This window comes from Pogoniulus pusillus, chromosome 32 (assembly GCF_015220805.1).
Source record: "Pogoniulus pusillus isolate bPogPus1 chromosome 32, bPogPus1.pri, whole genome shotgun sequence".
Classification (NCBI taxonomy): Eukaryota; Metazoa; Chordata; class Aves; order Piciformes; family Lybiidae; genus Pogoniulus; species Pogoniulus pusillus.
This window is the reverse complement of record NC_087295.1, coordinates 6974778-7002637: the sequence shown is the minus strand read 5'-3', so window position 1 is coordinate 7002637 and position 27860 is coordinate 6974778. Positions and strand designations below refer to the sequence as shown.

General features: G+C 40.7%; 1 long non-coding RNA gene across 1 annotated transcript; it reads right to left on the bottom strand.

Moving 5' to 3' along the window:
• Positions 1 to 4918: 4918 nt before the first annotated feature.
• On the bottom strand, positions 4919 to 12818 carry LOC135189363 (uncharacterized). Its single transcript, XR_010308052.1, has 4 exons — positions 12673 to 12818; positions 12465 to 12522; positions 9584 to 9709; positions 4919 to 6480 (listed from the first exon to the last, which is right to left on the bottom strand). It is a non-coding gene; the product is annotated as an uncharacterized LOC135189363 (long non-coding RNA).
• Positions 12819 to 27860: the final 15042 nt, after the last annotated feature.

Genomic DNA, 27860 nt, shown 5'->3' with positions numbered 1-27860 from the left:
TTCGCTTTTTCAAACAGAACAGCCTCAGCTCCTTGAGTTCACCTTCATAAGAGTTATTCCCCAGGGCTCTTCCCCAGCTTCATTGCCCTCCTCTGCACTTGCTCCAGCACCTCAACATCTCTCTTGAGGTGCCCAAAACTGAACACACTACTTGAGGTGTGGCCTCACCAGAGCAGAGTACAAGAGACAGTCACCTCCCTACTCCTGATGGACACAGCATTTCTAATCCCAGCAAGGATGCCATTCGCTTTCTTTGCCACCTGGGCACATTGCTTGCTTATATTTAGTTGCTTGTCAATTAGAACTCCTAGGTCCCCTTCTGCTAGACAGCTTTCCTGCCACACTACTTCAAGCCTGTAGCAACATATTAAGTAGTACTGTGCTACAGAAGGTAGTTTTTAATCCTGAACACATATAATGATCCTACTGCTTGTTGTGGCATAGTACAGACCATGTGGGTAAAAGATCCTCCAAAATCTGGCTTTCTGTTAGCTCTCTCTTGTTCATGGAACAAATTCTCTTCTAGAGCTATCTCTGGCTTTGTAACACAGTGCTTGTTACATGGTAGTGCTATGTAGTGTTAGAACTCAGTCATGGTTTGGGTGATCTGATGGTTATGGACTCTTGGATAAGTGCTAAGAAACTATTTATTGTGCACTTACAGCTCATCACACTTCTAAAACATGTCAAAAACACGGTGGAAGTTAGGACCATCCACTGATGAGATTTCATAGGTGATGGCATATCAGTGTTGTACAGCATACCTGCATGGGGACTTCTGCTGAGAGGAGAACTGTAAAATGGATTAAGTTTATTGTGGTTTCTGTATCTAAGGATTTAGAAAAAGTCCCAACAATTCACATCACATCTGGCTACGTGTAAAGGCAATTTCAAGCTTCTGCTGTGGGGCTTAGGTTTTTTTGTGGGTACCTGGTTAGGGGTCAATATATTTGAAGTAGTTGAACCCAATCAAAAAAGTGAGATATATGGCAGATGCTGTGTTTCTATTCCATTTGACTATTTAGTCCTCTGGGGGGAAAAAGAAAGAAAAAGAAAAGCAGAACTACTGTGTAAAAATATCTGCAGAATCTAAAGCCCTTCAAAAGAGCTCTCTGCTACTAAATAATGTAACAGTGTGTATCAGTCATTCATTAAATATCAATAAATAATTTACAAATATCTGTAATTTAAAATGCTCCTGAAATTCTATCCTTTCCCCTGTTTGGTCTGTGTACACTTGCAAGGGAAGTTTTGTGGGCTTTCTTTGGTGTAAATTCTTGATTTTGACATTTTTCTGTGGGGTAATTAGCATTGAGAGAAATGGAATGACAGTGGAGAAGTCATTATTTATTTGAGATGACTATCAGGAATAGAAAAAAGAAAGAGCTCTTGAAGTGAGAGTAAACCCTGTCTTTGACAGATTAGCTGCTGGCTTCTAAATCTTCCTCCTGAGAGGAGAGTACACAGAAGGTAACAGGATTTTATCTCTTTCCCTTCAGCTAGCTGTTAGCAGATTCACTAGAAGTCTAGGTCATCCCTTCTGCAGCTGTCATGCCCTGTTTTGGGGCAGCAGGGTGTGATGGTAAAGCCTTAGGTGAAACTTTGGCTTTGCTGCCATTGGTTCAACAATCCATGGACTCAGTAGACACAGGCAGGGCACAGTCTAGCCTTTGGTGTGTAATCATGAGGTGCGGGTTGTTCAGCATCAGTTTACATCTGCAACAAAAAGGACCTTTGGGTATTCATGTGTTACCCCTTCTTTGCCTGATCAGAAATAGTGGTCTGACCTTACCCACATCACTGTCTTCCTGCTGCGTACACTTAGCCCCTGTCACAGAAAGAAAGGACCTTCTCAAGTTAAACCAAGAATTTTTGTATGCATATGAAACATTTCCCAGCACAATATCATAGTTAAAAATCACAATAAATATATTGTAGAGTAAATGAATTAATTAAATTTAAGATATTGCAAAATAAATTTAGATTGGCCTTATTTTTTGATGAGGGGAACTCATTAGACTGTGAAAAATTAATGATGCTCTGTGTAGTACCCCACTGTCAAGACATTACTCACTGGAAAATAATTCTGTTGTTTTGGGACATTGCAGGTATACTAGATTGATGGTGATTCAGTGTTTATGGAGAGGTTTGCTCTGCATCTCATTTACTTGTATGCCTACCAGATGGGCTTTATTTGTCATAGTATTTCTTAAGAAGCTTTTCTTTTAATCTCAGATTTGAGTGCACAATGAAGATGCCCTGTAAGTGAAAGAAGAAGCTGAACAATATTGAATGTCATAGAAGACAAGTAATTGTTGATGATAAAGAAAGTAGGGTATGATTACAAATAATAGGTTAAGAGAAGAGCCTGAAAGTGATCTGAGTTTTGATTCTAGGTCCTTATCCAAAACACATATCTCGGTGCGTTCCTAGTCTTGAATTTCAGGATTTGGAAATAGGAGAATAAAAATGATCAGAGGACTGAAAGATCTGCTATATGAAGAAAGGCTGATACTTGAAAGGCAGTGGTTGGTGTTAACACAAGTTCATCTATTCTGACATTTACATGTGCTGTATTCTCCAAGCAGTTTCCCCAGTAACGTGACACGTTTAAGAAGCTCACTTGGAGAAAAGGCTGGTGATGTTTCTGAAAAGATACATCTAGCCTTCAGCAGATAAAGATTTTACCATGTCTTTTCTACTTCTTCATTCTGTATTGACACCTTTCTTCCCTCCTCATGTGTTGAAGTTCTCCTGAACAAGTTTTCATTTCGTAGAGTCATTGCTGAAGCTGTAATGACAGCTGGGTTGGGCACCACGTCTCACCAGCCCAAGGCAACTCAGATTCTGTTTTCATGGAACCCAGTGGCAAACAGAAATTACAGCATCCCTTGCCCTGTTGCAAACACACCTCTTTTTTCTGACCTCTTTCAATTTGAGGAAGATAAAAACCGTCATGATTCTCTTCTGGCACTAGTTTTTCAATAGCCAGTGGTGAAAAGCACTATATTTTAGTATCTCTGCATTATTTGAGGGAACAATGCAGCTATTCAGAATTAATAGACTTTTCAGGAATTACACAGTCCTTTTGTAAAGCTCCTTCTCATTAACCTACAGCTATGCTATTAAAGATATCCTAGTAGAAATTTAAGAAAACAGTTATGTGCTCCACTTTAAATGGAAAGAAAAAAAAAGGTAAAGCCCAGGAATTCTGCTGTAACATAGCTCAGTAACGCGAGTGCTAAGTGCCTCATCATAAGTAGCTTTCCTTGTGCCTTTTAGTGTTTTTTCACCCTAAAAGTAAGCTTCACTTTGCACAGTTCTCCTCTGGCCTGTAGGTGTCATAGTCAGAATATGGATGAAATAAGTCAGTCTGCTTACATGAAATTACTTCCTGAAAAGCAATGCCCTTGCTAAGTATGGAGTGTTATTTATCAAAGCTTTATAAATGGATGAATTATAGTTTAGGTTGGAAGGGACCTCAGAGATCATCTAGTTCCAAACTTCTGCCATAGGCAGGGACATCTCCCACTAGAACAGGTCTCTCAAAGCCTCATCCAGCCTGGCCTTGCACACCTCCAGGGAGGGAGCAGCCACAGCCTCCCTGGACAACCTGTTCCAGTGTCTCATCACCCTCACTGTAAAGTGCCCTTTCCTAACATCTGGTTTGAATCTCCCTCTGTCAGTTTAAAGCCATGACCCCTCATCCTGTCTTTACAAGACCTTGTAAATAGGCCCTCCCCAGCCTTCCTGAAGGCCCCCTTCGGATAATGGAAGACCACTATAAGGTCTCAAAGCCTTCTCTTCTCCAGGCTGAAGAGCCCCAGCTCTTGTAGCCTGTCCTCATAGCAGAGCTGCTCCAGCCCTCTGATCATCTTTGTGGCCCTCCTCTGGACTTGCTCCAACAGTTCAATGTCCTTCTTGTGTCGGGGGCTCTAGAACTGCACACAGTGATCCAGGTGGGGTCTGATGAGTTAGTGTATAGGCAAACATACAATATAAAGGCTTTATTTGCACATTTTGTACCTCCAAATGCGAAATTTCTCAGGTTTCTCAGCTAGAAACCATTTTCCTCAAAAGTCTTAACAGAATCACAGAACTGTAGAGGTTGGAAGTGACCTTCAGGGACCATCAAGTCCAACCTCCCTGCCAAGGCAGGGCCACCCAGGGTGGTTCTCTCAGGAATGCATCAAGGTGGTTTTTGAAAGTCTCCAGAGAAGGAGACCCAAGTTTTGAAGATCTGTGTCAGTTCTAGGTGCAGCCATGAATTTGGCTAATCATTCCAATATACAGAAATTGGAGATTGTAGAGTTTTATTTGTCATACTGGTCAGACTAGTACTAGCTGAATGAAGAGATCCTGCCTGCCTATCTGCTGTAGAAGTGTGTTTGTAGTGCACGGTTTCACTCTGGCTAAACTAGGAGCATGAGTGCCACAGGAATCACACTGTGCTGTTCTGTGTTTGAAGGCTGTGTCTAAAGCAAGGTTTTTGGTCTATCCCTTGGAAGATTTCCATGTCTTTTAAAGTGCCAGGGGCACAATGTGACTCATTCCACATGACTTTGTTTCTGCTATATGGATATTTATACATCTGAAGAAGGCATCCCTGGCTTCCTTTATAGATACTGGGTAGAAATAGACAATTTAAAGGCACGATTTTTGACACAATTCGTAGTTTCCTAGAACAATTTGGCTTTTCTCTATTGACTCTAAAGTTGTTCAAGACTATTTAGCTTGGAGGTAAACAAGAAAATAGGTAGGAAGACTCCCTGTTACTTAGGGAAATCTGAAAGCATTAAAAAATAAGCTTGAAAGTTGGATAATATCAATCTTTTTTTGATGTTTCTGCACCTAAAAGTGCAGAATAGCTAAATTCTGCAGGGGTTCCAACAGTCTAGTTAGAGGGGGGCACACAGTGGATTAAACTGCAGTTTGAGCAACCAAGAACACACATTGTTTAAAAATAAATAAATGAACAAAACCAATCAGTTCTGTCTAGGTGAATAAGAACATCACCCGTTATCTGATCTGATCTCACTAGGGCAGCTCTTCTTTAGGATTGAGATGTTATTGGTGAAAAGGGAACAGTTTCTACATAAGGCTGCTGGGAGGACAAGTGAAATGAGAAGAACTTGGGAAAAGTTTATAGGAAAAGAAAGACTGAAACGTCTTTAGAGTATTTTTCTTTCTGTATCTAGGGATTTCTTGTGCCCTCACAACTATTTTAGATTTACTTTTTTTTTAGAGCTAGTCAGCACGCAAACCACTTTTTCTTTTAGAGGCTCTGAAACTTACTGCAGCTGAAAAGAGATGCAATAAAGCCTGCCAACTTTTCTTTCCTTTTAGAAGAAAATGAACAAAAAAGTAAAGATCCCCCTGCCCCCCTTTTCTGAACTCTATGAGTCCCACAGCAGAAGAATGTCATAATCTTCATCAGAAAAACAGGGTATTAGTAACTGAGTACAATGTCCTTGTTCAGAAAAGCAACCTCACCTATACAGGTAAAAAACATTAATGCATGCAAATTATATTGGTAACAAGAATATTCTCCTGCAGTGACAACTGCACTCATGTTTCCTTTTGAAAAGCAAGCAGCAGTTCCTCAGTATCTCTCAACAATACTGGAATGTCTGTGGTTCAAAGGCACTTGTCACCTGGGAGACTTACCTAACCCCACTTGGGTAGCTGATTAACATCTGATTTGTGAACATTTCATATCAGGAAAGAAACCTGAAGGTACTGGAAAGGGTTCTTGTCAGAAACTTGCCCTTAAAGAAGACTTTACAAGGTTTCTTTCCATCCAGCTTGCTTTCTTATTCTACAAAGAAGGAAGAAAATCCAGACAACTTTAAAATGAGAGTTAGGTTTTGTTTTGATTTTTTTGGGGGAGTTCTTGTTTGTTTTAGTATTGCTCAGAGTTGAAAAAATCTTATTTTGATTCAATATATTTTTGTATAACATTTCGGTAAGCAGTGAGAATTCTGGGCACATTTTTTTTTAAATCAAATTATTATTTATTTAAGGGGTTTCTGTGACTTTATGGTGCTCCTGTTCTTCTAGGGAACCTTTTAAGAAAAAAAAAGTTTCAGAACCTGGTACGCTAGTGTGCTACAGTATGCCAGAGCTTCTGCTTTCAAGAACATAATGTTAAAATGCTAAGCAAATAAAAATAATAGGAGCTGGTTTGGAGGAACTGCTGCAGGCTGGGTATTGTGTGTGCACCTTAGTAGAAGTACAGGTATTAAAAAGTTTGGATCCTGACTGAGCTGCAGCAATAAGAATGGACATGAATTATATATTTTAAATTATTTACAACTTCATAGTGTTTGTGGCTTTAAATTATTGATGCTAGTGACAGCAACTGTCAATGAGACAAAGCTTCCACTGAAACAGCAGTATGCTATGGTTCTGGGGACTGTTTTAGTTCAGACCTTCCAATCCTTATTAAGGAAAAATGTCACTTCTCTCATGTTAGGAGAGCTGAAAAAAAAGGGAACATCATTATTAAAGGAGAAGTTTCCTGCAATAGTCTTTATTTGCAGTGTGTCTCTCAGAACTCTTGGGATAGCAGAAATGTTCTAAGTGAGCATGAAAGGTTGATCTGAGTAGTAAGTGAATGCATAATGTTTGCTGTAACGCTATAAACATGTAGGCTTGTGGCAGCAAAAAAGATCCCTGCTGCACCATGGAGGATGGAAGATGAGGAAACACTGTGTCAGAGAGATTGTAGGGGCAAGTTTGTCCCTGTCTACACTCCACAGTGCATTGTCTAGGGTGGTATAACTCCACATTCAGGTAATACCTTCAGGACAAAGGCATTAGCCTCTCCAGATGTGCTGGAAGCACTTGCACCTCTGTTGGTATAGCAGCAGCAATCTGGAATACCACAGATCATCTGTCTTCTTTATTACTGCTGCTCTTTCCCGCTGACCTATGTGACTGTAATCTCCTGAATCTGTCTGTCTATATCTGACAGCTTCCTAATAAAGTTCTGTTGCTTCAGGTGCAAAAGGACATGCCTGTTTTAAGGGTGGTGGTGTAGGGCTCTCTTTTTCCAACTGGCTTATTCAAGATCAAGGCAACGATGCACTAGGTGAAGTTCCTGAAAAGGAGCACTGTGTGTTGTTTGGACGTGAGAATTCAATTGGACCCATTACTGTGGAAAGGAGAAAAGATTCCTGACATGAAAGTGTCAGTGAGCCAGGAGCGTGTGCTGCATGTGCACTTGCAGAGGGGGAAGAGAGATGTGTGAAATTGCATCCTGTACTGCTAGTGAGCAGGTGCAGAATTGTACAAAGACACATGCTGTGTGGGGAAATGACTGAGAGTGTTTCTCTGGAGAGGATGATTTTCAGTGGAGGAGAATCAGGCTGCTTTTGTGTCCTCTTATGTTCACAGGTAGAAGGAGAGAATAAAGAAATCTTTGCTGTTATGTAGGAAATGAAGATTATCTTAAGGACTTAGAAAATAATAATAGACACAGAGTCTGTGAAGCTGCAAGAAATGAATTGTGCTTTTGTGGTTCAGGTTAAATCACACTTTAGACTTGAATTAATACAGAGACAATGGCTTCCCTCCAGTTGCAGTTCTACCATGCCACATTATCTAGAGATATCTGTATAGCTTAGAGGGACCTCCAACTCTGCACTTTCACACTGCCTAGGGCACTGGCCTCAGGAGGCTATGCCTGGCCCATCAGCTGTGCAGCAGAGAGTGGTGTGAATCCACATCACTCAGGAAGCTAGTCACTTTTGTCAGCAGAACAGCCACAAGAATAGGTTTTGAACTGAGCCCCAGTATAGTTCCATAAAATAATCAAAGGGAAAGAAATTAAAAGCTTTCTTTCCCTCTCCCCAAAAATTCTTCATGTAATGACAATACTGTGCAAGACCTGGACTCAAGAAAAGCTTTATGTGATTGCATTTGGATAGTTGTACCTGCAGCATTGAAGTGGTAATTTAAAGAGTCGATAAAAAGAATGCAACTGCCCAGCAATGTGGTTCTGGTAAGATGGCCCTAAGAAAAATCAATGTGAGGAAACTTCTGAGGTGAATCCCTTTTTACTAAAGAAGACATGATTAAAGAAGTAGTCTTGCTTGGTTTCTTCAGCATTGGGAAAGCAATATGCTGCTTCAGGAATACAGAAGAGTGCCAAGATAACCAAGATGCTTTCTTCCATCACTGGTCTCTCTTATTTCATGCCACAGAGGCCTGACATCTAGTTGCTTAGGTCAACTGCATCTTGGTCCCAACTCCTCCAATCAGTAATGCAGCATATTACTCTGTCACCATTTGCTTGACCATCCTGGTCATAGCATGAAAGTTTACAGTGTATATTTACAGTGACCTCACACTTTCTTTCTGACATTAAAATCCTCCCAGTAGCTTCTACTGCAAGGTAATTGCAAGTCTGCCGATATCAGGAGGGAATGGATCACATTGCTTTGATTCTGTATGAAATATTTAGTGTTCAAGGGCATTAACGATGTGGTAGTGACATCATGTAGCACCCACAGATTGAAAACATTAAGGTTTTTTCATCCTGCAGGATGAAAGAAACCTTCTAGGATCCAGCAAGAACATCTAGTTTTGTACTTTAACCACTAGTTAGTGGCATAGCAGTAGCAGAAAACGCAAAGACTCTGATTTATACAAAACACTGATGGGAGTACTAATAAGATGATTTCATTGACAGTATGCCACGAAGAAACTAAAGCTAGTGCAATAAACTGTGTAACATGGGGCCAAGAAAGCATTTGTAAACAGAAAAAGACTTTTTTTTTTTTTTGTCTAGGTCTATCCTGCATTTCTCTTTCAAAAACAGAAAACAGACTGTAGTATATGCATCAATCCATCATGTTTTAAGAACCATTCATGTAACATTCCAGAACACTGGAACAGGCTCTCCAGAGAGGCTGTAGAGTCTCCTTCTCTGGAGACTTTCAAGGCCCATCTGGATGAATTTCTCTGTGACCTGTACTAGATTATGATCCTGCTCTGGCAGGGGGGTTGGACTCCATGATCTCTTTAGGTCCTTTCCAACCTTTGACATCCTGTGAACATCCTTCCACAGAATTTTTATAGTAACACGCCACTGTGTTCTTTAAGTCAGACCTTCCTCGGCCATCTCATGGGTTTATTGTCCTTGACTGCTACTAAACATGTCAGAGTCTGTGGCCTTTCGTCCACTGTGGGTATAGGGAGGGTTCTCTGTAGTGACAAAGCTGAAATGTGTTCAGCTGTGTAGATTCTTCTGTCAAACGAGGTAGATTTCTCCAGAACCTAGCTACCTGGGCATTTCAGTCTTTCTGACACGTATTCTCCTATCTTGCAGGGAGTTAGCAAAGGACCAATATGTAGCAGTACTCTTAGCAAATTAGAGATTGCTGGTCATAACTTACAAGTAGGGAAACAGGGGAACCAGAAGGTGCCCAAAATTAACCAGCTGGTGAATGACAGACCCAGGAACTGTAGATTTTCTGATTTCTAACCCAGTGCAACATTCATTGGGTATTGCCTCATTTACAGTTTACAGAGGAAGAAAGAGAAGGAAAACCAAAGATTTTGGTCTCATAAAATTTACCTTGCAATACTGTGATGGAGGAGGCAGATTGCAGAGCAGGTACTACCGTCGCAGCAGCTCAAGGGAGAAAAAAATTCACTTTACACAGTGCTTTATCCTTCCCCAAACTGTGGCTGTACGGCTGGCCTAGGAAGCAAAACTTTGGGTTATCATAAGGATGATACATTTTACACTCCAGCCTCTAAATAATGCAGGTTTCTGTTCTTTCAAGTTTTGGGTATAGGCTTTTGACACCTTCCCCCCCGTGGATTTATTTTTTTATTGACACGTTCTTAACTAGTTCCTGTACAGGTGTATTTGAAAATGAAAGGCAACCGCAGCAGTGTACAGCAGATGGTGCTATATGATTTGGGTTTGAGCAGTCTCCAGTTCTCTACAATCCTTAGAGTGAGGTAGACATGCTGAGCTTTTCCTCTTAGCTGGGTAAGAGAGCTCTATCACTGGAGATTATGCACATACCATAGCTAAGATCGTTGCAGTCAAACAAAAAGATATATTAAACTGTTCATATCAGTAATTTATGTGGCTACTTAATGTCTTGAAAATACATTGAGCCAGCCCATTGCAGAGAAAGGCCTTTTTTGTTCCTAGCTTTTAGGTTTCTGTTGAAAACTTCATCTGGGAGATATTCTAGGGCTGGCAGAAGCCTCAGTTTCAAGGTGAATTTTTTGCCTGAAGAAACCCCAACCAAATAGAAGTAATCACTAAACTGTACTTAGGAAATGGAATGTTAAAAAAAGTGGACAAGTAGTAGATTCTTGCCTTGAACTCCAGTGGAAAATAAATGGGATTTTTGATTTCCACATCCCCTGCTCTAAGCGTTAGGTTAGCTTTCTCTTTATATCCACGGTAGATGGGAGAATAACAAATCCATTATATAAAAAAATTCAGTTTCACTACTATTAGCACAGCATTTATTTGTGGTCTCTTCAGGCACCTGATCCCCGGTGTAATATAAAATGAAGTTTTACACTTCACTCTGTTTCAAAAAACAAGTCAAAAGTTTGATTTCTGATTTGTGCTACCTCATTAAAAGTCAAGTTTTAACTAGTTCCTTAAGTGGAGTCTATGTCAAGCTCCTTACTAAGTTCCCATGGAATGAAGCTAGCACTAAGCCTTTACATTTTAAGAGCCTTGAATTGTTTCTGTGGACTACAATGTGGAAAAGCCTCAGCAAGAAAAAAAAAAAGTAGACTTCAGTAACTGCTATGGAAGAGCTAATGCCATTTAGATGTGCACAAAAATACTTCCACATACCAAAATTGTTGCATCCACATCCAGAGCATTAAGATGAGAACCTTTACAAATATGGGCTGCATGTGTATGTGAATTTAGTTTTTCTGTTTAATTAGTACCAAACAGCTCCTGTAGCAAACTTGACATAGGAAGTGACAAGGGAAAGTATGAAATGTTCATGCATTCAGTTGGGGCAACAGTTACACTGCTTTATCTCCCATTTGTTTCCCTGTAGGGGCAGAACCATAAACCACAAAGCCAATGCTAATATATGACAGGTATTTTAGTATCTGTAAACTTCAGGAGAAATAATTTCACCATGTGAGGTTTTTTTTTTTAATATATTTCAGGGGTGTTGGTTGTTTTCTTTTGATTTTTTGAACACAGAGGTACAGTAACATTTTCACTTGATTTGCTTAAAAGCAGAATTACAAATAGTCCTGTTAAAATCACTCAAATAAATGCAAATGTCTACTTTAAAAGCTCAGAATTAAAAATTTCTTCCAGATGAGAATGAATTTAGAGAGGAAACAGAAAAGTTTGGGGCTTACATGCTTTTCAGCTTGAGAACACATAGGGAAAGCTCATAAAGCAAAACTACCAGTACCACTCTTTCCTCAAAAGTTTGGCTCTTTATGATGAAAGGCTACACCAACAAATGCTTTAGAGAAAAACTAACAGGTTTTATCTTCAGATGAGAATTCTCATGTCCTGTATTGACACAACAGTATTATAGGTAATCAAATACATTTGTACATTAGACACCGACCGGAAAATCTTTATGAATGCCTCTGGCATTCATTGAAGTGTTTCACACGGCTTCAGAGTAAACCTCATGTAAAGTTTCTTAACTGCAATAGCAGCTTCTCTGTCTGACTGCCTTCACACATCAGAGGAAATGTACTTCTAGACCCCTGTTAGCAGAAAACTATGTGTTTAAATGCAGGATTCTACTGCTACTAAGCGTGCTTCTATTTCTGGTGGCTCTGTACCTGAATCTTCAGGTGCAATATTTGAAGTTCGAAGTGTAATTTCCTCTCTTTCTCCCGTGGCTGTTTAATTGCTTGTGACTTCTCCCTGCTGAGCAAACACCCATCCCAGCAGGAGCCTTATTTAGGACTCTATTATATGTGAAGTCTGTATACTGCAACACAATTCCCAACTACACGTAGAAAAACCTGTTGCATATGATGTGTCTTTCCTCTTGACTATTCTCAGTTGTTACATGGTTTCCCCAGACATAGATACATTAAGCACAGCAGCTTGCTTTCTTCCCTTCCTTACTGTGCTTGCAGAGCGAGGTTTGACAGTCATCCCTAGGGACTTCAGACTAAAGTTTTGCATTTGACAAAGTTGTCACACAACTTCTCCTGCCTTTCTGATTCCCTCAGCTGTATTCTCTGGTAGTTTTAATCTTGTTATATCTCAGCTCTGAAGAGGTTGTGCTGAACATGCTTAAGCCATCTCTCTCTCTGATACAAGAGTAGGAAAGTACAGACCAGTCAGTCTGACTCCAGGTCATTATGTGGCAAGGATAAAACTTTCAGTTTAAAAAGCACAGATGAAAATTTGTATTTTATGGCTCTTGCACAGAGCAGAGTAAGCAAAGGTCACATAACAGATAAAGCTTCTTGCATTGACTTACCTGTGTGACTTACACCTGTCTTTTATCAGAAGCTGTCATGGTATAAGATTGCTCATCTCTGCAGGAAGAGAAGAGGTTGTAGCTGTCAGGCAGGACCATAAGCAGGGCCACATCATAACAGGGGACAAGCCAGACACCACAGGTCTGGTCAGAGGCATTGTAGGTCCCAGGTCCATCTAGGAGACAAGGCTGGAAACCATCTGCTCACCACACACATCCCAGGTCTATCCAAGAAGAAAAGCCTGACTTAAGAGTGAAGACAGGCACTCCTGTAACTCAGTCCAGCCGAGAAGCCAGTGTGTTATGCTAAGCTCCTGGGCCAGTGTGCAGAGAGAGTGGGAAGCCTTCAGGTGCTGCTGCTCAGGGCTATCAGAGCCCACAGGGTCCTGATGGAGGCAGCTGAATACCTGATTCTTGTGATTGAGAGGCACATGAGCTGCAAAGCAGGTGTTCTTCAGCTAGGGAATGAGCTGATATAAGTGAAACAGGAGGCACCAAGGCTTTATGCTTGCCTGATTTGAGGGTCTGTGGAAGAGGCAAAAGGCTGATCACCTACACTCTCTATCACCCACCAGGAGCTGTCATTCCCTACTTGCTTCCTTTGTGCCAGCAGTTGTGCCTTCCTCCCTGGCATATGGCAGGAGTCCTCGCTGCTTTGCTCCCTTTGTGCACAAAGCAGCGGGCAAAAACAATCACATAAAGCAGAACACTAGTAGGAATGGTAATCTCTGAATGATTGCTGATCATCTCCTGGTCTTTGTAAAATGGAACAAGAAAAGAGGTGGTGTGTAAGAATGCAGTGACTAAAATCTCTATAGGAGCCAAAACTCAGTGGAGATTTGGAAAACTCACAGGAAGTTTTAAATAATGTGTCATGCTATGGTTGCCAGCAATGGAGGACATCAGTTAGAAAGTTGCCCTAATTCTAGAATAGATGTCTCCAAAGTGGTTTATGTGTTTAGTAATTTCCATGTAACTCAAAGGGAAAGTGATGCTTTTATAAGGAAATTTGAAGAGTATGGCACCACACAACTACAAACAGTGAAAAGTCCAAACTGAAGGTGAAGCCAGAAAAGAGTCTGTGACAGAAATGTGGCTGAAGAACAATTTTTAAGGGGCAGATATATTCGCAGCAGGAGGTGAGTCTGTGAGCAAGACTCAAGAAATTATGGGGGATACTACAGGAAAAAAAAAGTCAGAATTAACCCCTCATGAAACATTTTGAACAAAGAAAATCGACTAGTCCACAGGAATATTGTGGAGGATGGTCAATGCTCTGAACTTGAAGACATAAGAAAATCCGAACCACGATGATCCACCTGAGGCAGAAAGTCATGCAGGGCTCAAAAGTTTCAGCCTGGTAAAACCAGCAAGTGGAACTGGCATGGATTCATCTCTCTGGGTGTTTTATGGGGAATTCATCAATATTTTGATGGGATGGAAGGCATGAAGGTTTAATGGAATGACATTTTGATCTGAGTGTGGCTGGAGGCACAGTGCAACTGTGGAGTGGTTTTGCAATTGTGGAGTGGAAGAAACCAGAACTACACTAAACAAAGTGCAAATCCTGTGTGATGGAAGTAAGATACCTGGGAGAGACAAAGAGGCAGATGACAATAATGCTGAAGGTGTCTCTAACAGGTCTAGCAGATAAATAAGGATGTACAACCATTCCTTGGAATGCTGAATTATGGAGGGAGAATTTTCTCTAATCTGCAAGATACACATAAAGCCCTAATAAGACATTGGGAAAATGAAGTCATCAGCAGTGCAGAATCCTGCAAGATCAGATTAGGGCTTTCAGCACAGAGTGGCCATGTGAGTGGGCTCTCTCCCAACCCAGTCTGCTAATCAGAGACAAGCTTTCAGTTGTCATCATGTTGGAGGTCAACTAAAGCAGATTTAAGATGTGTATTCCTATCATGTAACTATATAACCAGTAACAATAGAGGAGAAAGGGTAGAAAAGTGGCTCCAGGATGGGTTTTGTCAATGTCCATACTAAACCATAAACATATAGTTGAGTCCCGAGCTGCCAAGTAGTCTGCTTTCATGGTGGCTTCCCTTTACCACATAATAATTTCCTTTAATCAGCTGGGAGGAGAATGACCTGGAAAAAATGTTGGTAGTATTATTTTAGTTGCACATAAAAAGCATTATTGTTATCAGTGCCTTACCTGTGAATCTCATCTCAGACAGTAGAGTAATTCCTTTCTCAATCGATGGGCCAAACTTTGGGGAGCATAGGTCTGCAATTCCTCTTCTGGCTTAAAAATTGTTTCCAGAACAAAACCAGAAAACTTCTGAGAAAGTACAGCATCTGTTCTAACTCAAACCAGGGCACACAATCATCACAAGTACTGCCTATAAAATGAAACTTTGAGTGTCTCTGCTGCCTAAGAATCACACTAGCATGTGATCTGCACTCCATTAGGAGTGCTGCAAAGTTTGTGTCTTCTGTTAGGTAGAAGAATCATAATCTAACAAGTTTCTGAGTGACTTTGGGTCCAAATCTCTGCTGAGGATAGTCAGTATTGCTCAGGGAGCTACAATGTTCAGCTGTGGGAATGGCAGAAAGTCTTCAAGAGTTCACTAATAATAGTAAATGTTTTTTTTGAAAAGGGTTTGAATGACCATACTTTCAAATCCCTTTTCATCTGGCAACCTGATAGAAGGATTGGATGGAGAATTTGGAAAGCCATGGCAACTTTATGTACATGCTTCAGTCCAACGTTAACCAGAGAACTGAGAAGAGCAAGCATAGACCCTTCTAACCCTACACGTTACATCTATACAAATGGTCCTTAACTCTATCCAGCAACAGATTCTGCAAAGAACAAGTATTAATTGAACAGTTACCACCTTCCAGTATTGCAGAGCTTAGGCAGAACCTTACCAGTTACCTTACCATGCTATCGAGTGTGTTGCTTATTACTGCTTAATCTGCCCAGATCCGTGGTCTGATAATACCATTGAGGTCTTGTTCATATTCTTGTACTGGATCTCATGGGATAGCAAATCTGACAGTGAGACTCTCTAATTGAGACAGTACCAGTAATTTTCCTTTTATTTTTGTGACTCAACAGTGCATTATTCTACAAGAGGACTGCAAAGATTCTGTGGGCAGTGAGTGATTTTGAAACCAGCATTGTCTCACTGTCCACTAAGGTCTTTGTGTGGACTGGAACAGCTAGGGCATCGCTTAATCCTGAGTTGTTTAAATTCTCCTCTGGTTATCACAGTCCCCTCCTGTTATAATGCTGATGTACTGCTGTGACTCTATTAGTTGTTCTCCCTGGAATTTCACTACAAATGATTACTGGAACAAGAAGCATCAGTGGGTGGGGGGCAAAGATTTATATCATAACAAGATGGTGTGCTCTGTATGGCTTCTATTACTACCAGTGTCTCCTTGGAAATCAGGTGTGCTGTTTCTCCTTTTCATGGCCAAACACAAATTCAGCTGTGGTGTCCATGCAAGCTCATTTACAAAATGTATGTTTCAGGGTATGTTCTACATACATGCTTTAAATGATCCTCAGAAGTTTTCTGTCCCATGTTATTTAGCATCTGCCTTAACTAGTGGTTCCTATTCAATTCCCATCCTACTAGCTGTACTTTCACTGAACCCTGCAAGCTAAAGCTAGGGAATAGGGCAACTAGCAACTCTGGGCTAGCAGCTCTCTCACAAATGCATGTTCTTACCATCCTAATTATATACAATGCTTTTGTGAGCCTTATTCAGACAACCCTTCCTCTTTAGCCAGTCACTTAACTCCTTGATACTTTTCCTTCTTTCCATCTGGTCTGTACACCCAGCTCTTCATAGTTTGCTCTCGCTAACAGTCACTCAAGCCTTCCTCCTGGGCAAACACATAACTTCTTGTCTGATTTTACTTCTTTAATATTCTGGCTGCTTTTGGTACTACTGGTCTCTCTTCTCTCATAATGTGTTTCCTTTCTGGCCTCTCTCAGTTTTCCTCTAGTTATTTCCACCATGTTTGTAAGGTCTACCTCACTACCTGTTACATTTCTCTCTTACCTGTCACAAATGTTCCTGAAGGCTCTGCCACTTGTTTCATCTCTTCTTGGATCCATTCACAAGAAGAACTCCTGAGATCTTCCACCCTTCTGTTCTGAAATAACTTCACTGCAATTAACAGACTGCAATGTTTCTATTCCCAAAAGGTTAGAGACTTAATTTTTCTAACTTGTTTATTTTCATTTTGAAGGGTGAGAGAATGAATGTGGCAAGAATGACATTATAGTCAATATAATTGGATCCTGCAGCCCATGCACTGTAACAGCTGAAACCACCATTAGCTCAGTTATTCAGGAAATCCAGGGATAAAGTCAGAGAAAATATAAACTAAACTAGACATGGTTATGATATGGAAAATATGTACTAGAGTCATAAAAGTGTTATTTCAGAGTTATGATGAGAATAGATTTAGATTTTCCTCTTCAACTTTATTAATTTTTTACTGCTGAAGTCAGGAGGATGGAGACAAAAAAGTACAAGACAGTCTAATAATAGATTACAGACAAAAATCATTTCCCCAAATGTGTGTACTTTCCAAAATGTCACCAACTAGCTTCTTAAAGTTTGAAGCTGGCCCTGCTTTGAGGATGTGCAGGGTGGGTGAACCAGATGACCTCCCTTCAAAGTTCTGCTCTTGTGCTAAAGCACCAAAAGAGAGCTATTTACAAAAAAAGGTCTTTTCATTGGCATTTTTATTTAAAGCCTTTTAGAGGGTTTTACTACTTTCTTAAATGATTTATCTGACAGAGACAATTGTTATTTAGCACATGCTTTACCTTCTTATTCAGCTCAGGGTTCCGAGCAAGGCTTCCTTGCAGATCCATTGCTTCCCAGACTGAGAATGGTCTGTCACTTGTGATTTCCACCAGTGATGAGAGATGAAATTTACACCTAAGCTGGACCTAACCTGTGAAACCTACCCTAATGCAGAGATAAAAGTGACTGTGGCTTAATCTCTGCAGTTTAACTTCCCTTAGCAACTTCCATGCATAGACATAAAAGTCAAATCTATATGCTACCCATATTTTTTTCCTACCTAAGGCAATGGTTATAGCTCTTTGTGCTTTTAAACTTGGTTCTCAGTTGTTATAGTGAATAAGACAAATACTGCCTATATCTTTGTCTGAGAGAGGTAGACTACTCACAGACAGCTGTGTAATATAGCAGATACTTTTTGCAGGGACTAAACCCAAGTATTTTTTTTATCATATGGTTTCTTTAAGAACACAGTCATACTGGAGTAATTTGTTCTCAGCTTTTGTCTTCTAAAAGGTGGACACATGAAATACATAGATGACAAGGGCAAAGTTGTGTTGCTAATGTGGATGATTTTTCTCTTGAATTCAGCTTTAACTGCTCAGATCAGGCCATTGCCAGAGATTCTGTGAAATATGTTTTGTCTTGAAAAAGAAAACTCATTTCTTATCTTTGAGTGCAGCCTTTTCTTAAAGAAAGCATTAAAACACAGATGAAAAATGAGCTCTGACTCTGCTTAGATTCCTAGGTCTTAGTAATACTTCTGACTACTTTCTGAAAGTGTTTTATGATAATGAATTGCTATTAACAATCTGCTAAAGCTCAACTCTCCTGTGACAAATGTTAGCAATTTAATTAGCCTATTTGAAAACCACAGCCATAAGAAATATTGACTGTGCTCTGTCCCTGTGAACCTGCAGGATCACTACAAGTTTTCTTTCTCCAGTTTACAAGGCAGAGACCGCAGTGAAACTGACACTCAGTTCCTCCAAGGTACCAGCCAGAGGAGGAATGTATGAAAGCTCTGGAAGCAGCCACCTCAGAGGTGCCCTGCTGACTTTTGCTGCCTCCAGCAATCTGCTGCAAATTCTCAATTTTCATCTTAAAATAATGCTTTTATTTTTTTTTGCAGTGGGCAATTACAGGCATCACAGATCACAGGAAAAAGCAGATGTGCTGCTGACCAGTTAACTTAGTCTTGCAGAAAACTGTCTACAGCCAAACAGCAGCAGATGGCAACTTACCCCTTTCCACTTCATTACCTCAGTAAGGTGTGAATGGCAAGACTTGTAATTTGTACCACTTAGATACTGAGGGTTTTTTTTTTAAGCATAGGGAATTTCTTTCTTTTTAAAAAGCAGTGAAACAGCTAACACACCCTTTCACTTTGGTGACGCTGGCCAGGACAGCTAAAGCCACGAACAGAAGAAATACAAATATCTGAGCTTTCAACAGCAGAACTTCAGAGGTTACATAGGTTTTATACAGTACGTAGGGCAGGACTCTGAGCTCTGTGACATGGTCAAGAAAAGTAATTTCATTACTGTGAAATTAAAATCAACTGCATTACACTTGAAATAAAACAATCTGGTCAAACTGAGAGCAGGAAGGAAATGTGTTCTTGCTCTATTCCTTTTTCTCCCACCCTCTAAGCAAGTACTAATTTTCTGACTTTCCTGGTAATGTCACTGCAGCTGTTTTCAGAGGTTACTTAGAAATAATCACTAGGACAAATAATTATTGGGCACAATCAAGATCTTCAAAGGCACTCTGGTGCCAAATTTTAGGGAGAAAGTTGCCTAAAGAATCTTGCAGTGTTTGAGCTTGAAGCTAAAGATTTGAAATTTTCAGCTCTAGCATTGACCTGTCATGCTGGCCAGCTACTAGTAAAACAGATACATTGACCAGGAGAAAAAGAAATCTCTTCTGCTTGTACTAACCAAAATGAAACAGGAGATATGGGATGATGAGAATGAACATGAATAATCTCCAGGTGAATAAATCATAGAATCATTTAAGTTGGAAAAGGCCCTTAAGATCATCAAGTCCATTATACCATCACTGCCAAGTCCACCACTAAACCATGTCCCTGAGCAGCACATCTACATACCCTTTAAATTCCTTCAGGGATAGCGACTCAACTGATTTCCTGGGCAACCTGTTCTAGGCAACCCTTTCAGTATTTTTTTTTTTCATAATATCTGATCTAAAGCTCCTCTGGTGCAACTTAAAGCTATGTCCTATGGCTTGTTGGGAGAAGAAATTGACATTGCTAACTCCTGTGCAAAGATCCTTTTGCCTCTTTGAGACAGGTGTACCCCACCTGTCACCAGCAGGCCTGCTCTTATATAGACCAACCCATAATCAAAAAGCCAGAAATAGGTAGAAGAGTTCTCCTGCTTGGGTGTGCCTCCCACAGGTGCGGCTCACTGCTGCTGACCTGTGCGGGGCAAGAGCAGGACCCATTCTGCATCCTGGCACCTCAGTGGTGGGGTGCTCATGCTGGACCTCCTGTCCGGGCAGCTGTGTCTGTTGTGGTGGGTGCAGAGCTTAGAGACCATAGCAATGTGACAGGTGAGGACCATTGCTCTGTTACTGAGCTGACAGATCTTCAGCCCCCATTCTGCATGCCCAGCTCACACTGCTCTTGCCCTTGGCATTGCCTAAGGGTTTCTTTCATGTGTGTGTGGAGGCTTGGATGTTGTTGCTCCTGTCTGCTGCTGTCACATGAGCTGCAGGATGCTGGCCACCCTCTCAGTTCTCCCTGAAGTTCCTCTGGCATGGAAATCCTGCTGTGCATTGTGTTGGAGTGCTCTGGCTGCAGATCCTGATGTCACCAGAGCTACACAGCTTGGCAGATCTTGGAGCCCATATAATAAATACTTCAGCAACACCTGTTTCCCTGGAGAAGGAAAAAAAAAAAAGCAGATTTATTTGAAATAATCAATTAAATCATAGAGATCTTAAAGTGCTCATAGGGCCTACTCCAGTTCTATTTCATAGAATCAACCTTTGAGATTATCCAGTCCAACCTATCACCCAGCCCTGTCCAATCAACTAGACCACGGCACTAAGACCTCATCAAGTCTTTTCTTGAACACCTCCAGAGACGGCAGCTCCACCACCTCCCTGGGCAGCCCATTCCAATGCCACACACTCTTTCTGTGAAAAACTCCCTCCTAACATCCAGCCTATACCTCCCCTGGCACAACTTGAGACTGTGTCCCCTTGTTCTGTTGCTGGTTGCCTAGGAGAAGAGACCAACCCCCACCTGGCTAAAACCCTCCTTTCACGTAGTTGTAGATAGCAATGAGGTCCCCCATGAACCTCCAGGCTAAACAACCCCAGCTTCCTCAGCCTCTCCTCACAGGACTGTGCTGCAGGCCTCTCATCAGCCTCATTGCCCTTCTCTGGACATGTTTCAGTATCTCAACATCTCTCTTGAATCGAGGAGCCCAGAACTGAACACAATACTTGAGATGTGGCCTGACCAGTGCTGAGTACAGGGGGAGAGTAACCTCCCTATGGTCCTGCTGGCCACACTGTTCCTAAGGTTTATGCAAAAATAAGTGAGGGTGAAATATCAAATGTTCGTGTAACATAACTGCTGAGCAGCTCTGCCTTGCTTATCTACACAGCTTGTCACTGAAGTGCCTGGAGACACCTTTGGTGCAGACTCTGCCATACAATTTCCCTGACTCTTCTTGCTGAGAATGCACAGTCACCCAAAATAACCCTCAGACAACAGAGGTGGTTATCCCTATTCCTCATTAACATGGGTGGGACAAACTGAGTTCAGCTTAATGTTATATTTTTCATTCCTGCAAGAAGAATCCCACACGTACAACTGTCACTTCATAGTCAGATGTTGCTTCATGATGGAAGGATTGTTTTTTTGGGAACGTGGAACCTGTGTTTCCAGGTCACAGGTGTTCCTAGTGCATTTTTGATATCAGTATTTCAGCTTCTTTGTCTGAAGAAGGCAATTGTGGGTGTGCTTTTCCTGTAAGGATTTTTAAGAGTATAGTGTGCTGCATTATTTAAAGCTTGTCTTTTTCAAGCTGCTTATAAAATTGTATTTGTTGTTGTTTTAAATTGATGGCATTTCTCCTGAAATCCTAATTTATGCAATGTCTTCACAGAAATAGGCAGGTAAACTTAATACATTATGATATGGAGTCTGAGAGGGCATTCTTTTGCCTGTGTGAATTCTTCCCCACATATATCTAATTTTCCATGACCCTTTTGCATGATTCCCTCTCTGGTTTTGTGAGAGAAGGTGGTTAGTTCTCGAAAATGAGAGGGTTGAAGTATCAAGCTGTGCAGTTTCCTACACTGGTAAGAACTGGCATGACGATCCTTTAAAAACATCAACACTAATGCAAGGAAAAGTTTTAAAAACTGTCAGCTAATAGTATGTTCCTCAAGGCATCCCTAGAATTAAGTATTTTTGTCAATTATTTAGCAAGTGCCTAATTTGCTACTACTGGGGAAGAAAATTACATGGTTGCTTCTAAATTATTAAACAATATTTTGATGGCATTGACAGAGCAAATAGCAAGATATTGACCACAGTCATCATGCTATAGACAAATTCTTGCAGCTTTCCTTTTTATCTTCTTATGTGAAATTGAAGAGAAGAAAAATGTCATTAACCGTTATGAACTGTATGTGCAAACTGTGATTGGAAGCTATGCCAAGAGTTCACCTTCCTTTAGATTTTCTTGTAGAGTCACTCATTTACAGGGTTTTTTCTAAGAAAGCATTTAGAACTTCACAAAGAAACTTGATTGTGCCACACAGTCAATTTTCTGGCTTTACAGGGTTTTTGCTTTTCTGCTAATCATTGGCTTCAAGGACTATTTTCAGTCTTTTGAAAGAAATCTCTGCATCTTTAATGGCATTTTAATAAAATGATACCTAGACTTAAGACCAGCTTTCTCCAACTTTATCTCCTTTGTATTGGCACATTCATCAGGAAAGGTTAATTATTCCCCCCCCCCCCCCCCCCCCAAATCTCAGTTGTGTAGCAGATCATTGTCAGTGTGACATATTCAACTGTAGATGTCCAGAGAACTCAGGAATTCATGATCAGGCACAGGACAGACACGTAGCCTGCAATTATGGGCAGAGGAAGAGAGAAGGGCTGTTCACAGTTCCTGGTGAAGATGCATTTGGATAGCATGTAGGTGGTTACCATAACTTTTATATGGACAAGAATTATCCTTGAGGGAGTTTACTTCTGTGTTATGGATGAAATGAGAGGTCAGGATGAGAAAAGCAAGCAGAAGTGTTCACAGTGGAAGCACTGGTGTGTTTCTTTGCATTTGTATATCTCAAAATTTGGGTTGATGACTGCATTTATGATTATATAGCTGTGGCCACATGTAGGAGTGATGGAATGAGGGGCCAGAAATCATTACCAATATGTACAGGCAAATGAGGTGCTGCAGAGTTCTTTAGAGTACATCAGTGTTGTAGGTCTAAAAAGTCAAGGACTTTACAGAATTTGCTGTATTAAATTATCAGTCACAGCTATTTTAGACTCATCATTTGGATGTATTTTAGCATGCCTTTAGGGACAAATTCTTTTTCTTTGGAGGAGAAGCTCTATTAGAATAAATTGCCAACTTATCTCAAGTTCTAGCTCCACTAAGAGCGAACAGTTGGCTAACAGTTTTTGAAAATAGGAGGAGCTGCTCTACTGACATCACCACAGAAGATGCACACAAGCAACTGCTTACACTAGTCTTTCATTTTATTTTCTTTTTTTTTTTTTTCATATACAAACAACCTAGTCATGGTGGCCTTCTCATAAGAAAGGAAAAAACCCTCACCATATTCTTAGCTCATTAGTCTCAAGTTAGCATTATTGCACTGAGAAATATTTCAATAGAAATTGAAAATATTTAGGCTAAGCCCCTCATTCCTGCAGCCTTTTGTTCACATAATAGCTCATGAAGATTAGACGTTTAGCAAACTCTAGCAGTGGTCCTTAGAGATGAAAATAGATTAGACGTCCAAAGGATCCAAAATATAAAGTGGGAATGAAGCTCAGACAGTGTGTACATGGGAGAACACAGAGACAGAAACAAGTGAGGAAGAAGAAGTTACTTTAGAAGGAAAGAAAGAAGAGTAAGAGCCTGGAACATTGATAGGCAGATGTCTGGAAATGTGCCTTTGCAATGCAGTTGCAGCCCAAAAGTTACTCGGCCATCATAAGATCTGACAGCTTGTGCCACTGAAACTTGTAAATCTCTCACACTCCTTCTGTACCTGAAAATATTCTGCAAAGATAAATTCCATACAATCATAAGATTGTTTCATTTGGAAAAGATCTTTAAGATCATCAAGTCCAATCATTATCTAACTCTACCAAGTCTGGTGTTAAACTGTGTCCCTCAGCACCACATCTCTGCACTTTTAAAACACCTCCAAGGATGGAGATTCAACTGTCTCACCTGCTTCAGTCTCTGAGAATCCTTTCAGTAATGAATTTTCTTCTCATGTCCAACCTAAACCTTCTTGGTGTAACTTTATGCTATTTTCTCTTGTCTTTTCACTTGGGAGAAGAGGCTATCTGAGCCAGAGGGTGTTCCTTCAGCCTCCTTTTCTCCAGAACTTCTAGATGACCTCTCCTTTTTGGGAGTGAGAGAGAGAGAATAAAAAACTGCTACAGCATTATAAAAATTAAGTTCTTCTTTGGAAACATAACCATATGCATTTAAATCACTCCTGATTCCTTAGGTAGGTTCTGAAGTACAGCTACCCACATGCCTTGTCCATCCTTAGAAAGGTTTTTTTTCCTTCACTTCTCTGGTCTGTTTTACTGAAAGTTAAGCCTATTGTTTATCTTTCTATCAAAACCAAATTCCTCCAAGGCATTTTTAACCTGCATAACATTTAACATCTGCTGGGCTCCAAACACTTCATGCATCACTTCAGTGTCCACTGAAATCACTTAGAGTTTTGCCACTGAAAGCAACACAGCAGCTTTAATCAGGGGACCCCCCCCCCCCCCCCAGTGCTTCTGAGAGATGGCAATTCTTGTAGTTCTTCTGTAGGTGCATGGATGTAGGCGTGAAGAATGGGATGAATTTTATCTAATATTAGCACTTTGGCATCCAGTCTAAGCTAATCTTGTAAGATTCCTCTTGAAGTTAATAGGAAGAGGAAGGGAGCTTTGGAAGACAGTTTGCCCTTCCTGTATTAGCATGGGATGACTCCCTCCCCATGAGGCTCCTACCTTTTCAGGTCAAGGAAAACTTGACATCCTGCTTTTAGATGACAAAAGGTAAGAAGAAATAGATTACAGTGAGTATTTCTCCAGATGTAGTGGTGACTGTACTGACTTTTGGATTAAAGATAAGACTCTGCTAATGTGGTTGGGATATGAACTCTGAGGAGGAACAATTTGTCCTATTCTAATATTAAGGTGGGACATTACTTTCCTTTGTTGCTTTTATGGTTTTACATTTCCAGGGTTCCTATCAAGTAGAGGGAACTATTAATTCTGTTTAACATGCTTGATAAGACCCTCTGTATTTGATCAGAAGGTTACAATATTAGTCTGGTGCACATTTATGATAGAAATGCTGCAGTGGGTTGTCAGTGAGGATCACTATAATCTGGGGAGAGAAACGTCTCCTGCTGATTCTAATATCAGTGTTGTAATTCTAAGTGGTTTTCTTGGAAGACACTTAGTCCTTGAAATCATCAGAGAAAGAAAGATTAGCTGAGCATTCCACTACCACCATCACAAGCCAATCCCGTGGTACTGCCAGGGAATGCGTTTTTTTTTCCCTAGGTGTTGATGGCTATGTTGAAAAGCTTGACCTCTTGTGGAAGAACTAATCCACCAACACACTATCTCTACAGCCTGAGTAATCACACATGGATCATCACCCTCAAGGACTTGCTCTTTACACAGCACATTACTTCTAAATTTTGAATGAAAGAATCACCATAACGGGACAGAAAATGTACAGCATTTAGTAGGGTAAACCTTCATGATGAGATTTTTGTGAGAAAGCAAACAGATACTTTATCACAATCAAAATGGAAGACAACAACTGCAAAATTTCAAGTCCAGTGTTCTTCAAAATTTAAATCTATTACTGGGGGGGGGGGGGGGGGGGGGGGAGGGATTTCAGGCAAAAGAGTGTCACATTCTTAGAGAATCAGTCCCTGAAATGTCATTGGTTAGTAGATCATAGGATCAACCAGGTTAGAAGAGACCTCCAAGATCATTCAGTCCAACCTATCACCCAACCTTATCCAGTCAACTAGACCATGGCACTAAGTGCCTCATCCAGTCTTTTCTTGAATACCTCCAGGGACAGTGACTCCACCACCTCCCTGGGCAGCCCATTCCAATGCCCATCACTCTCTGTGGGAAGAACTTCCCCCTAACATCCAGCTGAGACCAGCTCTCCCATCTCAGTGCACTGTAGTCAGGTCACCGAGTGACCCAGAGCCTCCCCATTCTCCAGACAAAAGCTCTACTGCCGCTGCCTACAACTTCTGTCTCTACTGGAAAAGTCCATCTACCAAGAAGTGAGCTTCACCTTGGCAATTCCACACCAGATGAATAAATACAAATACCTCATGTCACGACCTTTCCATTCCACACATTCAGCACGTTTCAACTGTGTAAGCAGACATAGTTGAGACTCAGAATATATAAAAGGCAAAGATTAAAATGCCCTTTTGTCCTAGAGTTTGGCACCTTGCAAAGCAGAGCTAAAACCAGCCTTTGGCACAGCTCGTGGCAGGCTGCTGTGATTGCCATGGGGACTGCTGAGAGAGGCCTGACCACAGAGCAACCAGCACAGCCTAAGCACTGGGTTTGCCTTGTCAAAGTTTTTCTGGAAGAAACTGGTGAACAAAGTGCATGGCAGGGGGGAGGGAGGGGGATGTTACTTTATATATGGCAAACAAATTACATTGCCATTAATATTGCAAGCCTTCTTTTTGCAGAAGAAGAAAAAAAAAAGAAACCTCCCTGCTTTATTTTAAGATTTTTAGTCAGGTTTATTCTGAGATTTAGAAAACACAAGAGAGTCAGGCCTTCCAGACAAATGCATTTACCTTGACGGAATGCATTTGCAATAGCTTCACAACAATGGCCTAGAGAATTCTTGCAATTCACATTGGACTATCTTTTTTTTTTCACTGCTTGGAAAATGGACCTGGTTCGCAGGCCTAATTCACAGCTACCACACCTACTCTCTCTGCCCAGAGAGCGAAGAGAATGAATAGGTCAATCACCTGACATATTTCCATCCAATTTCAAGGGTAGAATGTGTTCATTTTCTGACTAATGGCATGTCATTTTGCAGAAGCCTTTGGTCGCGAATTAATCCTGGAATCAAAACAGATTTTCCGGGGAGCAATCTTCCATCAAGTATTGATTTTTTTACACTCATGGAGTCTGTACTCCCTAATTTAACCTGACAATGATTCTGCACAATGGGCTGGGAGCACCTTGGCAACTCACAGAAGGAACTTTTAGTGTCTTTTCTTTCTGCAAAGTAGTTGGGGGGGGGGGGGCACAGGAGAGAGGAAAGGGTAGGGTGGGGAGTTGGGGGAAGAAAGGACCCAAACAACACAGTCAGTCACTGGAGAAACATTTACTGCCTGATGTTTTATTTCTGATTATTTGGAATGGAGAAATAATGCTAACTTTAGAAGTAATGTAAGCTGGAGAGGTCTCTGAAAGACCCATGACTCTGTGAAATCCTGTTTATGGCAACAGTCCCCTGCTGCTTCTGCACCTTTCCCTCACCCCCAGCACTCACAGATGCTAATAATACAAAACCTGTAATAGCATCTCTGGTTGCAGCTGATGCTTTTATGAGATGACATTTTACTCAAACAGAAACAAATAAATAAATAAATAACTACGTGCTTACATACACAGAAGCATGAAAATGCATCCTTTCCCCAAAAAGTGGTTTTTTTTTTGGACTCTGGCCTCAGAAATCCAACTACCAAAAGCTACGCTTTGCTTTTGCGTTCTGCAAGGCAAAGTCCTTTCTCTCTGCTTTTCTACGTGCTCTGCACTAAGCATCTGTTCTAGCTGTTTGTTCTAATTGTTTGACTTACACCAATAAGAAGAGATGAAAAAGGTATCACTATGAGACAATAAAACACAATAGAATGGAAAGCAAAATCACATAGAGACAGGAAGTTTGATGGGACAAGATGTGCAGGAGAAGCCATCAGAATTTGATTTTGATAGAAAACTGAGATGAAGCATTTTTGTTTTTCAAAGTACCACCGCAGAAACCAAATAATGCAGTGTAATCATCATTCCTGGGTTAAAACTCCTTTCTCTGAGATGAGAAGCAATACATATATTTAAGAAATAGTAAGGTGTCCATTCTTTTGCCATATTCTGAAACTGAAATGGAAGAGGTTTTAAGCATCTTGCACGAAGGCCTTTGCAGAAAAATAACAACATCTCTGCTGATGATTTCTCCATTAGAAACGCCACATAACTGGAAACATTGCTATATGACCTGAAGAATAATACATTTTTCCTCTGCCATTTTAGAGACACTCACAATTTGAGAGGTATTTTATTGGAAATAATCC